The sequence below is a fragment of the Dermacentor andersoni genome, chromosome 5 (assembly GCF_023375885.2).
Source record: "Dermacentor andersoni chromosome 5, qqDerAnde1_hic_scaffold, whole genome shotgun sequence".
NCBI lineage: Eukaryota > Metazoa > Arthropoda > Arachnida > Ixodida > Ixodidae > Dermacentor > Dermacentor andersoni.
In genome coordinates, this window is record NC_092818.1 from 60,689,416 (window position 1) to 60,706,280 (window position 16,865).

The 16,865-nt window shown below is 43.3% G+C and overlaps 2 long non-coding RNA genes across 4 annotated transcripts in view; one reads left to right on the forward strand and one right to left on the reverse strand.

The window, feature by feature from the left end:
- Positions 1 to 16,846, reverse strand: part of LOC126530704 (uncharacterized) — a 28,245-nt gene extending 11,399 nt beyond the window's left edge. Inside the window, exons 1-3 of one of the 2 annotated variants that reach the window (XR_008612520.2) lie at positions 16,314 to 16,846; positions 13,565 to 13,654; positions 2,192 to 2,241 (exon numbers count right to left, since the gene is read on the reverse strand). This is a non-coding gene — a long non-coding RNA (uncharacterized lncRNA). Of the gene's footprint in view, positions 1 to 2,191; positions 2,242 to 11,586; positions 11,673 to 13,564; positions 13,655 to 16,313 lie in introns of those variants that run through there. The other variant, XR_011894737.1, reaches the window with a different exon arrangement.
- LOC129384984 (uncharacterized) lies at positions 6,596 to 12,308 on the forward strand. Of its 2 annotated transcripts, none has more exons than XR_011894738.1 (2): positions 6,596 to 7,150; positions 11,671 to 12,308. It is a non-coding gene; the product is annotated as an uncharacterized lncRNA (long non-coding RNA). The 2 variants fall into 2 exon arrangements; XR_008612518.1 differs by lacking the exon at positions 6,596 to 7,150 and adding an exon at positions 7,160 to 7,556.
- Positions 16,847 to 16,865: the final 19 nt, after the last annotated feature.

Consider the following 16,865-nt stretch of genomic DNA (forward strand, 5'->3'; position numbering starts at 1 on the left):
AATATGTGGTGCCGCAAGAGACACCCAGCCCTTTCTGTAGCTGTTATACACCTTTTGCGAGTCAGTGGCGAGTACACTGCAGAGACAGCCCAGATATATCTTTACCAACGCAAGCTCAAAAGTGTTTTCATCACCTTCCGTGCCATGCAGCACAGAACATGCAGCACAGAAGGTTTATACATCGCACGTGACAATATAAGACGGATCGGGCATAGTTTCAACAAGAGCACCATCACAATCTACTGATAAGAAACAACCATAGGGTCAACATTTGTTGATAATTGCAAGAGATACAGGAGTTACTTGGAATTTTCGTTCATGGCATTTTTGAAATGATCCAGTCAAGAAACTGAGAAATATTTGATGCTTTCAATATTTTAAGAATTAGGTGACAACTTCCATTTTATTATTCGTCGCCTTTCCTGTAAGGTTATGGGTAGTGTTATTATTCGTCGCCTTTCCTGTAAGGTTATGGGTAGTGTACCAGTCTTGTGTTTTTCCATGTGGTGTCCTGTTTTAGATCTTATCTGTTCTCTGGATTTTTCACACATTTGGCTGTAATCTTGACTGTCTCCACTTTATGCCAGCGTTGCAAATTTCAGACTTGATATGCAGTTAGAGTTTAAATATGTAGTTGATGCGGTTTGACCTGGTTCGATCTGCCAGACTCGTTCTACACCATGAATTTGATATCCAATTCCTGGTAATCTACTTGCACTGAAGTGCAGATTTTCTTCAACAGACAATCTCTTGAAAGTGTAATGCTTGTCCTGCACTCTGTGATCTTGTAATCTTTTTTCACTAAGATGTTCATTCTTCTGAGAAAATAAACATATTGTTTTCTTGTGAAAGAGTCTCTACCCTCAACTTTGCTCTGGTGGCCGTTGTAATGGCCAACATTGATGCATTCACTGGCGATGAGGGCAGGATCACTACCTTGGGATGCGCAGGTCACACAGCTGATGAAGAAAAAGGTGATCAGTACTGGCACTGCCATACTGAGAACTGTGCCGAGGTGGGCAGTATCAACCTTTGAATTGCAGACAAACTTTTGAATTGCACTTGGAGAGGTTAAGGTCGCACTACGTGGTGGTGTACAAAGTGGCAGAACACAGGAAGTTAGCTACGTTTTGGAGGCTGTTGGACCTAGAGAGTATAAAGTGCTGAGTAATTTGTTGCTACCCAAATTACCATCTGCAAAAATGAAAGGATTGAAAGCATTGCTAAAGAGACTACCACAGTTCCTGGAAAACGGTTGCCGCAGAAAAGCACACGTTCAACTCACAAGAGCAAGTGATCGGAGCACGTGGGTGTGACAGAGTTTGGTGCACACCTAAATTAGCTCTCCAGGAAAGCTGCAATTGTAACACCAACTCCTACAAATATTTAGGTGTTCATACATATAACTTCTAACTTAATTTGGTTACTAAATATTGATTACATAGTTGACAACATCAAATGCATGCTAGGTTACTTAAACTAACTTTTGCAGTGTGCTTCCCTCATTTAAACTTCTTTATAAAACACTAGTAGGATCAAAACTTAAGAGTATGCTGCTTCAATACGGAACCCTAGTCAGGATAGCCTAATTAAATCTCTGGAACTTGTTCAGAATAACTCTGTGCATGTCATTATCTTAAATTATTCGTATGCAGCAAGTGTAACCCTAATAAAAGCAAGCCTCAACATACCTATCATTTCGTCAGAAAATTTCATGTTTTTCACTATCAGCTCTATGCAGTTATCTCATTCCTACACAGCACTGCATTTTGCCATGCATTGGTGATGTTTATCCATTAGGCATTGGTGCATTTATTATCAAGTCTACTTTTCGGTCATTTCTGCCCCACATGTCATAAGAGCTGCCAGTATTGCCACCATCAAACGTTACAATGCAGTAGTATTAGTATGCAGCAGTATTAGCAGGAACGTTACAAATGTACTCTCAATCTAACTATAGTACATGCGCCACCTTCTTTTTTTTTGTATTTGTCTATATCCTGTGTTATGTATTTTTTTACTCGCACAAACTGTACCCACTCCCTCTTTAATGCCCATGGACCCTGAGGGTAAATAAGTAAATAAATAAATAAATAAATAAATAAATAAATAAATAAATAAATAAATAAATAATATGCATCTTTTCAGTTGGCAAAAAAATAAACAGAAGTAAAATTGGTATACAGCTCACCAGATTAGTCAGAGGACCTAGAAAGCCTGCCTGCTATGTCACCACGGAAGCTGAAAACCAGAATGTAGGCATGTGAATCACACACTGAGCGCCAGTGATGTAATTCCTCAGTCACTTTGCCAGTAGAAGTTTCAGTTACCCACTTGTAAACCAACCACGGTGTTCCCATTAAGGACATGCACAGGCAGGCTTGAAATCTAGGCAAAATGACTAATGATAAGTAGACGAGGTGTGGGAAGAGAAGCAAAGGAAATATATAGCCCAGCTTTTTTGTTCAGCTAAACTGGAGGGAGCCTGTCATGAGTTTAGTGGATGTTCAATAACTCAATTTAGGTTTAGTTTTCCAGAAGTATACTAAGATAATGGAGGGGATAACCAAGCAAAAATTATGCAGATCAAACACACATTGGAATTGGTGTGAATTGAAGCAATTGATTAAATGCTATAAAACAACGATGTGTACGATTTATCCTGTGCAATGTGTAATCACAATACACTGCTGGCTCTTACAACCAAGGCATTCGCAAAGCTTTATAGGGGGCGTTTCATAAAACGCGTGCAAAACCTTATAGAAAAAGGGGAGATACGTTAATTAGTATAAACCATTTCCACAGAATTGCCTTTATGACAGAGGCACACATGCTAAAATAACTAGAGCTTGTAATAAACAAGTTATAATACAAATTAGACTATTTTTTTTAACGATGGAACCAAACGGTTGATCCCAGTGTGAGACTCGAACCCCGTCATCTCAGGAGCTTGTAAATGTTTCTGCTGCTACTACCTTGGATCCAGGGCTGGAAACAAAGCCTTACGGCAGACTTTTCAGGCCATGGAGCTTGAAACCATCAAGCTGATCCATCGGCAAGCATTCAACTGGCACTCAACCCGACTCTGGAGGAGTTTGCAAAGTAAGAGGCTGTGAGTTTCTTTCTAAAACACCAGCAGCTTCCAGCTGTTGCTCCTTCGATGGATGGTGTAAAAACACATCAGGTCTCAACACGCCATTTACACAAGCTGAGCTCATCGCAGCCACTGACAGGATGAGGAGGCATTCATCCCCTGGTTACGACAATCTACTGTATGAGCTCTTCAGGAATATGGAAGGAGACAGAGTTGGTTCACTGCTGCAGGTTATGAACGAGGTAAAACCAAGCAAAAATTATGCAGATCTATGGTACCTTGGCCCAGTAGTACCTTTGGCCCATATGGTATGGGCCAAAAGTGTACCATTCCATATGAGTGGGGACACGTGCGTGGTTGTGCCAATTCCAAAAGCTTGGAAGCCACCCACAAGTTTCCAGGCCCTCCGGCCAATTTCTTTAATGCGAACAGTCTGCAAAATCTTTGAGCCGGTGCTGGCCACTCACCTTTGATGGTGACTAGAACCTCATCATAAGTGTCAGCCGGCTCAAAGTGGGTTTAGACAAAACTTAGGAGCCGAGGAGGGCCAAGCAATTCCTGGCAGATGAGGCGCTACATGCATTGTCCCACAGCCACCTCATGCGGACCATGGTTGCTACAAACGTAGTTAAGGCACATGTCAATGTTGAGCACGAGACAATTCTTCGTAACATACGGAGTCTTGGCCTGCCACCTGAACTGACCGAATTGGCACATTCATTCCTCTGCTGTCAAATGTTTGCGATACGTGTAAAAAGACAAATCGGGTCATTTACGTCTAAGCGTGGGGCACTGCAGGAATCTCTACTGCACTACAGTACCGCTTTGCTGCCTCTGGCATGGAGGCTGTGGGACATCCCTTATATGTGTTTTCTTATCTACGCACACAGTCACATTGTGGTCCACTCGCATATACCTGCATACACAATGCCGATATTTACAAGAAGCCGTACATTAATCTATTTATTTTATTTATTTATTCGAATAACCTCAAGGTGGGTGGGTGCAAAACATTAGCCAATATAAGCATAACATGAAGTAAACGGGAAAGAAAACAAAGAAAACAATTTCAGCTACTTCAGAAACTGGTCAGGGGTCGCAGTCTTGAAAGATATCGTGTATTCCGAGTGGAGGGAAGAAGGCAATTCTACGCTCTACTTGTCTTAAGGAAAAAAGAATGTAAATATAGATTGGTTCAGCAGAAAGGAATGGCAACTTTATCTGGGTGGTCAAGCCAAGATGGAGAGTTTTGTTACCCGCAAGAACACGCCTTCAGCCTTCCCATACTCACTAAATTCTAACCCTTGTGCGCATGCGACTTCATACAAGTACCTTGGCATATATTTCACTGTCAGTCTTTGCTGGAAGACTCACATTAATAACGTGACCACCAAAGCATCGCATACTCTTCGCTATCTGAAACGTAATCTTCGAGATGCCCCATTAACCACTCGAAAACTAGCCTATCAGACTTTTGTTCATCCTCAACTTGAATTCGCCTCGCCCATATGGTCACCACATGAGGCTTATCTAATACAATCACTAGAATGAATTCAGAACCATGCGGTACATTTTATAACCAGGAAATATGACCGACAGACTAGCGTTACTAACCTGAAGTTCTAGCTATCATTCCCGACACTAGAGCTGCGAAGGAAGGTCGCTTTGCTCTGTCTTTTCCACAAAATAATTCATAGTCAGCATCCTACAACCCTTCCCCTTACCGAACCACATAGTAAATCCCGTCGTCTTTGTAATAGCCACAGCTTTAGGCGCATATTTGGCCGAACCACGGCTTTTAATTCATCAGCACTTCCGTGTGCCATAAACTACTGGAATGATCTTCCTGATCGCATCGTTGCCATTCATGACTCTGCAGTCTTCAAAGACCCAAGTACTGCTCTGGTTTTCTTAGCTGTTTTACTCACTGCCTTGTACTTTGTTAGTCACCCTTTTAGCCGCCATTTCAATGTTCCTTCAGAGATTGCACATACTGTGAAATATTTTTCTAGCCTTATATTTGTAGCTTTACACTTGTCATTACTTCTCTGTGTCCTGTGAAACTGTTACTTATTGTATAATGATGCATGAGCTGCTTTTTTTTTGTGTACTTCATTTTCTGTACATGTCCCCCTCACACAATACTCCTATTTGGAGCCTGTGAGTATTTTGAATAAAAAAATTAAAAAGTAGGTTGCGTGATAAACTCCTGATGCAGTAGTTTATTACGAGAGAAACTCTTACGAAAAAGTGACGCGTGTTGTGCCACACTGCCTGCCTAGATGGAGGCAACAGGTGCTTCCCCCTCCCCACCTCTTTATTCTGAAGTGGTTGCACTTGGTGACAGCCGCCAAAGTTCCAGAAAGCTGCCGAACCCTTTCCGAGGGTCGAACTGAGTTGTCCGGTGCCACAGAACGCAATGACGATTTCACTGGCAGCCTTCAGAATTCCACAGAACTACTGTCCCTTGCCGTGGAGACCGGTTTTATGCAGCTTGGGCTTCTCCTTCGACAAAAGCGACACGTTGATGTCAGCACCGGTCTTGCCTTGACCTGCCAATGAGGGAACACCTAAAGGGATTTAAGGCAGAGCCGGCCCATTGTTAGAGAGAGTCGCCACCAGCTGCCCCATCGGTCTGGTGCGCTCTTCGACTCCGCTACTTGTATGCTATTACCTGCTACATGTACATATTGTATACAGCTTTTATTCTCCACCTCGTCCACTTCAAGAGTCCGTCTCTCGACCACGACCTCGGGTCACAATAGTCAATGGCAGCTATGGGAGTTGCGAAGCAGTATCTCAACAGCGTATGGCAAGCTGCGAGATACGAGGCCAGGAGACGCCTGCTACACCGCTCGAAGGCCAATCGGCGTCAACCGCTTTGGGTGGGTGAGTGCCTGATGCTTGCTTTTCATGTCGCCAGACCTTCTTTTTCTTTTTTTTTGGTAGACTATGATTTAGTGAGCAAGCAACACAAGGAACGAGATCGTGATGCAGGAATTCCAAGCTCAGGACCTCATTCAAATTTGTGAGGAGTTGGGCATTTCCGCCGGCTCTGCTAAAACAAGGAAAGCGATTCTCAACATAATGCAGGCAGAGGGCGTGACGGTAGTGGAAGCTAGCGAGGCTTGGGAGATGATTGTTGAGCAAAAGCTGAAGGCAAAGGAATGCGGGGAAGCAGAGAGGCACGAGCGAGACGCAAAAGAGGCAACACGATTGCATAGTCCTAGGATGAAAGAGCTTGATCGGGAAATTCAAGCGCAGCGAACCCGAAGCTATCCTCACACCTGCAGGACAGGCAAAGATATCGTTAAATTTTTCTCTGATTTTGAACAAGTGTGTGAAGAAGTGTCAGCCAGGATACGTGTCAGCCAGGACTTCTGGCCCAAGAAGTTGGTCACGTTGCTCCCATCTAAAGCTGTGAGTGTTTCGGAACACCTGCTTTACGAGCAGAATCGGAACTACGATGAAACTAAAAAGGCTCTGTTGAGGCATTTTGAAGCTATATGTCAGGCTGACTGCGAAGGCCAAGATGATAGCGACAATGCCAAGCTTGTCAAGGACAGACCACCTATTGAGATGGCTACTAGCTCAGGATGTGTAGAAAATGTTGAGGCGTCTTTGGTGCACACGCTGTGTGACGAGTGCGAACACAATGTTGTTTCAACGTCTAGAGAGGCCACTTTGGAAACAGTGGCCAACAGAGGCTCATTTGCTTTCGATGGCAGCAATAAAATCTGGCAAGTTAAGGAGAAACCTCAGGATGAGCTCGTTAGCGCAGATGGCGTCCGATGCAGTCATGTTCTGTCAGAGGCACAGACATCTAGCGACGACCACGAGCCTAGCTTGGTTTTGTCGTCAGGAGTGATATCACTGTGACGAGAAGGCAGCGAACCTGGGAGTACGTGTGCCGAGACCGCAAGTATTGTAAGCCGCGCTGAGTGCAAACAACGAAGGCGCAAGCCAAGAAAGTCAGACTCGGGCGGCAGCATGAGCCGGCTCAAGCGCGCCAAACGCCAAGATGGCAGGAAAAACTCGAGTGGGCCAAATCTTAAGGTTAGGCAGTTGTCCAAATCTAGAATAAGCGTGACGGGTGTCAGGAAAGAGAGAATTTCACAGAAATTCAGACGCCTCAAATGCTGCCTGTTCTCAGTAGTGTCAAGACGTTGTAGGCAGAGGAACGTAGTGACGCGTCGGGCATGCTTGAAAGTCTGCTTTAATGGCCGCTCCCGTCCTGTGGGAAAGAAAGGCGAGTGCCTAGCGAACAAATGGACAGCATGCACGCAGGTCCGTGAATGCGCCGCTCTCCCAGAATTTGGAGGCCGCGTGTCGAAGGTCGCAGGTGCTTCAGGCAACTCAGTTTTGTTCTTGTCTTGCAAGTGGACAGTGTGCAGACTCACAAATGGTCGACCTGCTCGATCGTGCCTGAAAGGGTGTCTCTGCGCACACCGAGCTATACATGGTACTTTGAAAGCCCTTATGTTACCTGTAATTTTAGCATTTCTTTTTTTGTCTTCTGTGCAGTAAAATTGAATCGTGCATTGAGCTTATGAAAGCATACGACATGTCAAGAGCGCATTGTTTAATGGTCTGGTCCTTTCTGTTCGGAAGACACATGTATTGTTTAGTTTGTTGATCATTTATTTACCGAGATCTGATTGCTGAACGCTTGAGTAAAGAAAGCGTCAGCGTTTCTGTTTGTTTGTTCTATATACTCATACGTAGGCTATGAAGAGGCTAAATGCTTAATTTTAATTTGACTTGATTTATGTATAGTATGCTTTCGTTGTAAGTGTTACTGTAGAATTTAGATTCACCTTTGTTTGTATGTCATTCATGTGAGTTTGGGTATTTGTTTATTAGTTTGGTAGGACCGCTTCTGGGCTTTAACATTTGGTACTCATTTTGCCGAGTGCATTTAGACGGCACTAAGCGGAGGGTTATTTCGGTTGGCGGTTACAGTTGTCGGATGTCATTCCGTACTTTTGCGAAATGGTGCCCAGGTGCCCAGGTGCCCAGGCACCTTTCCGTCCAGGCTTTCGGGAGGGGGGGGGGGATGTAAAATTAAGTCACCTTCGGCAACCTTGGTCTTCACCAACCTGCCTGCATTACAGTCAAGAACTGCTTACGAAACCATTCTGATTTGATTAGTTCTGTCACGTGCTGACAATAAAGGAAAGTTCAGTATCTCAACTTTTTCTCTCGGATATGTGTCTCAAGTTGTTCGGAAACTTTCTTTTTTTTTTTCGCATAGCGTAGCCAGATTTCATAGAGGGCGTTGTTTACTTTCATTCATTCATTCATTCTTTATTTACATCATATTTTACAAAATACAAAAGCCTTACTGGACCCATAGCCATTGGCTAGTCCCGGGTCCATAGTGAACTTAGGCTATAAAACGCAACAGGCGAGCACACAAAAGCAGTAGACACATTACATAATAGTAATATAAAACATAGATAACTCAGACACGAAAGTAAATATAACTCAGCGTTCTTTTATCCTCAACGCGCGCGAGCAACAAAACAGACATAATACTTAACAATGACATTGACATTCACAACTTGAACAATTGACATGTACAACTTAGACAGGAATCTAAATTTAAAGTAGTTTCTTTTTATCGACTGTATTTTTCAAAAAGGTATTTTCTCACAGCAGACCTAAAGTTACGGGCTTCTTTTATATGTATTGGCAAAGAATTCCAAATAAGTACGCCGTTAAATTCCACGAGTCTGTTCCCGTACAGATTTTGACATGGGGGCAAATTAAAGCACTGATTACTTGCAGCTCTTGTATTTCGTAACGGGATTTTAAACAAGGTAATCGGAAGTGGATTATTGTTTTCGATAATACTATGAATTACCTCAGCAATTTTCAATTCATACAATGCCTGCACTGGCAACACATGCAATGAGCTATACAAGTACATACTGGATTGTGTACACCTAGATGAGGTAATAATTCTTAATGCGCATTTTTGCAGACGGAATACAGGCTCAAGGTAAGTTAGAAAGGTGTTTCCCCATGAGTCAATACAATACGATATGTGGCTCTGAATGAAGGAGAAGTACAGAATGCGTAGGACAGGATATCCGAAACATTCACGAGCCTTAAGAAGAATATAACATCCGTAAGCAAGCTTAGAACAAAGGTGTTTAATGTGAGTTTTCCAGTGCATGTCTGAATCAAAGAAAATACCTAAATATTTGTAGGAGACAACTTGTTGTAGTTTAATGCCACGTAATGATATGTCCAGTATTTCAGTATTGAGCTTTTTCTTCCTGGAATGAAAAACTGTATACTTAGTCTTAGTAAGATTAAGGGTCAGTTCATTAGACGTGAACCACTTAAAAACATTATCTAATTCTGCATTTATTTTATCCTGTATATCGGGCAGACTGTCTCCAGTAAATAGAAGAGCGGTGTCGTCGGCATACATCAAAGCCTGTGAATGCCTAAGCGTTGCAGGGAAATCATTTATGTAAAGTGAGAAAAGCATGGGCCCAAGAACGGAACCCTGTGGCACACCAGTTAGTACAGTTTGTAAAGTAGACGTATAATTTTTAAGTATTACTTGCTGTTTGCGGTTACTAAGGTAGCTTCGAAGCAGGTTCAGGATTTTGCCCCTAAACCCTAGATTGTTAATCTTGTTCAGTAATATCTGATGGTCAACTGTATCGAAGGCCTTTTTTATGTCTAGATAGACAACGACCGCAATTTTATTCTGCTGAAGAGCCGTAATAAGTAGGTGCGTTAGGGTGAAAACAGCGGTGGAAGTTGATTTCTGAGGTCTGAAGCCGTGTTGGTGGGGGCTCAGTATATTGTATTTGGATATGAATTTGTTTATGTGCACAGAGAGTATCTTTTCAAATACTGTGTTGATCACGCTAGTAATAGAAATCGGCCGATAACTTGATGGACTAGAGCGATCTCCGTCCTTATAAATCGGAATTACTTTTGCTATTTTTAATTCTGAGGGATATGTTTCGGAATCAAGGGAATGATTAAATAGGTGAAGGAGGGGACCCGCTAATATGTCAATGTTGTCCTTAATTAGCTTAACAGGTATTTGGTCCAGCCCAGCTGCCTTAGTTCTTAGCCCATTAACAACTGCTATTATTTCATCCACTGTGATATCCTCAATTACCATAGTATTCACCACTGATTGGATAGGCTGCGTACATTCGGTGACTTGAGGAAGTTGGTTTGCTAGTTGCGGTCCTATATTTACAAAATACTCATTAAATTCATCAACTGTTTCCTGGTTAAGTACATCAGGCAACATACGCTGCTCTGAACGAAGCCCTACTGCACCTGTTACAATATTCCAAATTTTACCTGAGTTGCCCTGAGCATTAATGATAAGAGAAGAGTGGTATTCTTGTTTTCTTTTACGCATTAGAGACACCGACAGGTTGCTGAAACGCTTAAACTGGCTTAGATAATAATTATTGGTTTTATCATGTTTCCACTTCTCGTGCCATTTTTCTTTCTCCTTCAGTATGCGCAGGATGTCGCGAGTCATCCATGGGCATATAGGTGCAACATATCGACCAGAGAACTTGTGTGTGGTGCTCTGCGAGACGGCACTCTGGACAACTGTAAAGAAGTTTGTATATTCTTTGTTTATGTCTGTATCATAGGTGTCCAAGAAGTTTACTTGCCGCAGGTTCTCGCGAACTAATTGATAGTCAATCTTTTTCTGCCGTTCATGACCAGATATGTTCGCAGATATCTTTCCTTCGATTTTGACAGCTAAAAATATGGGCATATGATCGGCTATTGGATCTAGGTAAGTTCCACCCCATCTGTTACATGGGATGTTCGTAAGCGCATGATCTATTAAAGTGCTTGAACTACCTGTGATACGCGTTGGCTCTGTTATAAGATTGCATATGTTATATGACTGTAGAAGTAAGGTGTAATTGTTAGTTTCTCCAGAAACATCTATATTAAAGTCTCCTACAATTACAACACGGTTACTTTTTTTAGAGGTTAAGATTTCTATAATTGATTCAAGTTTCTCAATAAAAACTGAAACAGCAGAACTGGGAGGCCGGTACACCACACCGACCGTTACACCACACTCAATTTTGATAAAAAGTGCCTCAATTGTCGGGTCACTGATAGTAAGGGCAGGAAGGACTTCAAAATCAATACTTTCTTTTATAAAGAAGGCAACACCACCTCCTCGTGCCCTTGAAACTCTTGGGAGAGAGGAAAGTTTGTAGCCTGGTATAAATGGTGATTCTTTATCTTTGAGCCAGGTTTCCGTAATAGCGATCAAGTCAAAAAGAAATGTGTGCTTTGATAGGTAGGCACTCAGTAAGTTCAGATTTTTTTGGATACTGCGCACATTGCAATGAAAAACTGAGAACACATCTTGGTGTTTTATTAATTGATCAACTTGATCCCAACTAAATGTCATGATGAAACAGAAAGACAACGAGAAGATATGCACAAGAAAAAAAAAAGAAAAAAAAACTTACATTGGTCTAGCAGTTTGAAACGCATTCGGAGGGTGCTTGCTTTGGCCGGGAGTAGTTTGGTGTTTTGATCCTCGGTCATTCCAGTGGACCTTCTCTGGGCCGAGCAGCAGGAAAGACTACCGGCGCAAAAAGCAGCAAAGCCTCTCCCTCCAATTAATCAACGACATCGCTCAACTAGAGCATCCAACCATCCGAGCTGTGTCAGAAAGCTCAACTTCTAGATGCATTGTCTGGCGGCAAGGACGCTGTTGTGCCACACTGCATGCCTGCATGAAGGCAACGGGCGCTTCCCCCTCCCCACCTCGTTCTTCTGAAGTGGTTGCCCTTGGTGACAACCGGCAAAGTTCCAGGAAACTGCTGAACCCTTTCCGTGGGTCGAACCGGGTTGTCCGGTGGCACAAAGCACCACGACGAATCCACTGGCAGCCTTCAGAATTTCACCGAACTGCTGTTCCTTGCCGTGGAGATCGGTTTTATGCACCTTGGGCTTCGCCTTCGACGAAAGAGGAAAGCGACGCGTTGACATCAGCACCGGTCCTGCCTCTTCCTGCCGACGACGGGGACTTTAAGCAGGAATTTAAGGCAGAGCCGGCCCATTGTTAGAGAGAGAGTCGCCACTAACTGCTCCATCGGTCTGGTGCGCTCTTCGGCTCTGCTACTTGTATGCTATTGCCTGCTATTACCTGCTATATGTAAATATAGTATAAAGCTTTTCATCTCCTCTTCGTCTACTCCAAGAGTCCGTCTCTCGTCTTCGACCCCGAGTCGCGATACGCGGGAATTTTTTCTTCCCATTACCAAGTGTGGGAGGCCAAGAGTCGACTTCATCAATGTGATGCTAGCAGTGTGATCATCTGTATCAAGAATAAAACGAACTGATCTGTTCTAAACAGATTCTAAAATATTAATTAGTGTAGTTTGATTTGGGTCCCATACGGCTGAAGCGTATTCAACCTTTGGACGGATTAATGTTTGATAAAGCATTATTGGAAGGCATGCGGGTGCTTCATGAAAGTTTCAGCATAGGTAAACCAAAGTACGACTAGCATTGCTAGTGAGGTAAGTTATTCAGGGTTCCAGGACAGATGGTTTAATTATATCAATACCAAGGTATTTATAACTACTGACGTCTTGAAGTTCGGTTCCATTTACATTGTAGTCAAAAGGTTCAGAACAGTACAATGAACACAAGATTTTCATGCTTTTACACTTCGTTGGGTTAAGGTTCTATATCTACTGTACCAGTTAGATATAGTCAGCATCGGTTTGAAGAAGGTAGTTATCATTTTTATCGGTTATCCCATGGTATAGGACACAGTCATCAGCAAATAACTTTACAGAAGAGTTAAGCTTATTTGGAAGGTCATTAATATAGATTAAGAAGAGCAATGGACCCAGCACTGACTCTTGAGGAATGCCAGATTTAACTACACAGGGGTGTGAGGAACAATTATTAGCTATTACATGCTGAGTGTGGTGAGTCAGGAAGCATTCTATGCACTTCAGGATCAATATGTTGAATGTACTAGGTTTAGGAAGCAACAGCTGGTGGGACATCTCATCAAAGGCTTTTGCAAAGTTCAAGAACACACAATCAACTGGTATTCCATAATCCAAGGCTGGAATAACAATATGAGTAAATGATGGAAGCTGAGTTTCGCAAGTGTACTGCTTACAGAATCATGCACACAGACTGCCAGCCTCACAGATATATACGCACAGACTGCCAGCTTCAAAGTATCGGCTGAAAAGTACTGCTATACGCAGGTCTCTAATAAGTCCGGCATAACAGTGGAGTCCAGCATCTAAAGTCTGAAGTGGTGTCTAAACTTTCACCCAAATAATTACACTGGAAACTGAAGAAGCGCGGCTGCTTCGAGTGGAAACATGCCAGTCTAGAAATCCACCAATCCAACGTCAGCAACAACTCTCCACTCCGTGCACGACTGCACCAAGCAAGGAGCGGCAGAGCCCGTACCAAGGTGGCTCTCCATCTGATTTGCTCCGTCCTCCAACCGTGCATTGTTTACCAGTGCAATTCCACTGACTTATTGCTTGGTGGGCAAGCCTGGAAGTGACAGAAAAGATGCCATGAGAACTATCACTGCACTCCCTCGTCGTACAACCATTTCAATTTTGCAAGAGCTTGCTCAGCTACACACTATCTCGGAGCTCGTGATTCAGCGAGAGAAGGCCAGAATCCTTAAAGGACAGTTCATTGCTGCAGTCGCTGCTCTTAAGAATCGTTACACTAGAAAGCCCTCTCTGACCATGACACACAATGACCCTCCTCCGTGATACTACACATCTCTTACTACAAACGAGTGGACCTTTGCTGACGTAATCAGCCAGCTAGTACAACTCCGACTACCATCGCTCAGGTGTACATGGATGCAGCAGTCATACCATGAGGAGAACAAGTGTCATCTGTAAGCCACACTCATCCCAAAATGGAGTACATACACAACTCTGCCACCGAAATGTCGGATTCCTTGTTATTAGTACTACAAGCCATACATGATGCCATCAAGTGCATCAGCATGTTATCAAATGTTACGAAATTTAATATCTACGGACTCACTCGGTGCATTGCAGGAACTGAAGAAAGTTACAAAACAATTTAAAATTTGCCCAAAAGCAGATAAGCTAAATGAGCTGTCCCACTTCACCATTACCGTGCATTGGATTCAGGGAAACAGTGGGAGCCTGTACAACAACCTGGCCGACCGAATGGCTCTCTTACCATCTTTACCTGACAACCCACTAGCCTCACTTCTTCCCGACCCCTGAGCTCTCCTCCAAGCCCAGAAGTCCATTCTCTGAGACACAGGTGCTCATATAGTGGACAGCAAATTCACTAATTCATTGCTGCAGTACCTACGTCAAACAGGGCTGCATGCATTTATTTAATGCCATTTTGCTAATATTGTTTGGTACAGATGCCTTGCAGCAAATCCCTCGAATAAAAATAAAAAGAATGTGTCCAGAGGGGCAGCATCTCGATGCTGCTAATTTCTACAGCCTAATGAATTCCAGCCAATTTCAACCACAACAAGAAACTGAAATGCCAAAGAACGAAACTGTCAAACCCTTAGCAGGTGCCCAGAGTGACCTCCGTGCTTGTACTTCACCATCAGCCGAGCATGAAACGAGCGCCTTATCAAACCATGATCTCTAGCTGGGTTCTCGATATGAAGCATATTGGCAAGTTTTTACATTCTGTTGGGACACTTTTGGCTACCAGTTGGGTGTGCACTAGCTTGACCTTGGATCTGATAATCTTCAGCTGCTGGTCAGCGTTAACATCCTGCTCTTGTACTCAGACCAACTGGCTGTCGGGGAAATGCCACAAACATAATTCTTCCAGCATGTGTTGATATGTACAGAGCTTCCGCCGTGGTATAGAGCAACAAACATAATGTTGACAAATACATATTTAATGTGGTCTGCACAACAGTGGCTGTCGTGAAATCAGCAAAGTTTAGCATGCACGCTGTTTTGCCACACAGTGTGCGGGAATGACTTGGATGTGAAAACAATTGCAGTTTGCAAGGTGATGAGTTATGAAAGTCTTAATTGCACTCCAATATTTATGGTCCCACATCAAGCACATACAGCATCAACTCATACTTGCTAGTCGGCAACGGATGCCCGCCATGTGCTTTAAATGCGCCCTGGGACAGACATTTCGCAAAAGCATTCTTAAAGGTGTGAATTGAACAGTGATCAGGTTGAAGCCTATGAAATATGGACAACACATTTTATAAGTAACTGTTGCAACATATCTATGAAACGGGCCTGCATGCTTACATTTAGCACCATTATGAGGTTATGCCGTGTGGCAACCCAAGCGAAAAATAAACTCGTACTTGCTAAATAATTTTCACAGACCAGCCTTCTAAGGCATAGTTCGTATAATTATATGTCATTGTGATTTCTCCAATATGAGGTTATTCCAAGGAGGTTATCCTCCTCGGGTTATTTTTGTGGCTTTGAATTGCAAAGCTAGACCAAGTATACATTCGTTTTGGGTTGGTTGGTGTCAACTGAGCGCCCTTTTTTCTGGTATTGGTGCTGTGCAAGCCTCTCTATTTATAATGGTTTAGTGTAATACGGTGCTCCACCATTAATATTGAATTGCTTTCTAGATGCATCGATGGCATTTTGCCCTGAAACTTGGTGGCTTCAGCTAGAAATTTTGTATACATACAGTTCGCAAATGGGGTTATCAAGAAACCAGCTGGCTTGCTGCAGTCGAAAGCTGTGCAGAGCCAGTTTGCAACTCTATCCCCATTTAAGGACCGATTCCACATCGACCAGTACAGGCACAATAGGTCACTTCCAGCTGCCATTAATTATAAGTGGTACCCGATACCTGCAGTTGCAAACGCGTTTAGATCATTTGAACTGGCACCAATAAGGCCCGCGTTCAAATTTTGGCTGGTAACAACTTTACTTACAGTGTGGCAGACCTTGCATATATTTGTCAGGTATGTACCGGGGTAAATTCCAGTTCAATATTTTTGTTTGGGCACACAAGTTGGGCATACATACAAGCACACGTGAGAATAGCCACCAAATGTCGAAAGACAACGTAGAAAACGGTCGCGACTGTCACACGGGAGCTGTAGAGCGTGCCTGTATCAATGTAGAACCAGCCAATGATCCAGTGTTATAAAAGCTACATGAAACTCAAATGACAAAAGAATGCATGACATCGAAGCCACTATGAACATTTGGGCCTCGTGCTTCGATCACGCTGTGGAAGGATCGACGTGGCCCGTTTGATTAAACGGATTAAATGAAGATAGGGACGACGACTCGCTTGGAACTTGCGTCTGTGCGCAAACGGCCTAGAAGCGGCACCGAAGCGTGCACCGGCGTCGCTGTATTTCAAACATAAGCGCACATCAACGTCAAGCCGGCATGCGCGCGATTTCACGCTCTATATCAAGGCAGCGACGTGCTTGCGGCATGATCATGGCCCACATAACTTTTACGCCATAGAATAAAGAAACAACGCTCAGGCACCATAACGACTGAACAAAGAGCTACAAAATCAACACAAAACTGAACAAAAGAAGGAACAAAACAGCAGTCAATAACGATGATGATGATGATGTGTAGCAATCGGGGCTTTGCTAGCGTCACCTACGATTTCATTTTGCCATACAACGCTGATACTGAAGTCTGATACTGCGTCCACGTACGCACTTGCCTGGTGCTTATCATTGTTGTTTATGCCTACACTGCGTTAATTGATCCACTAATAAACACGG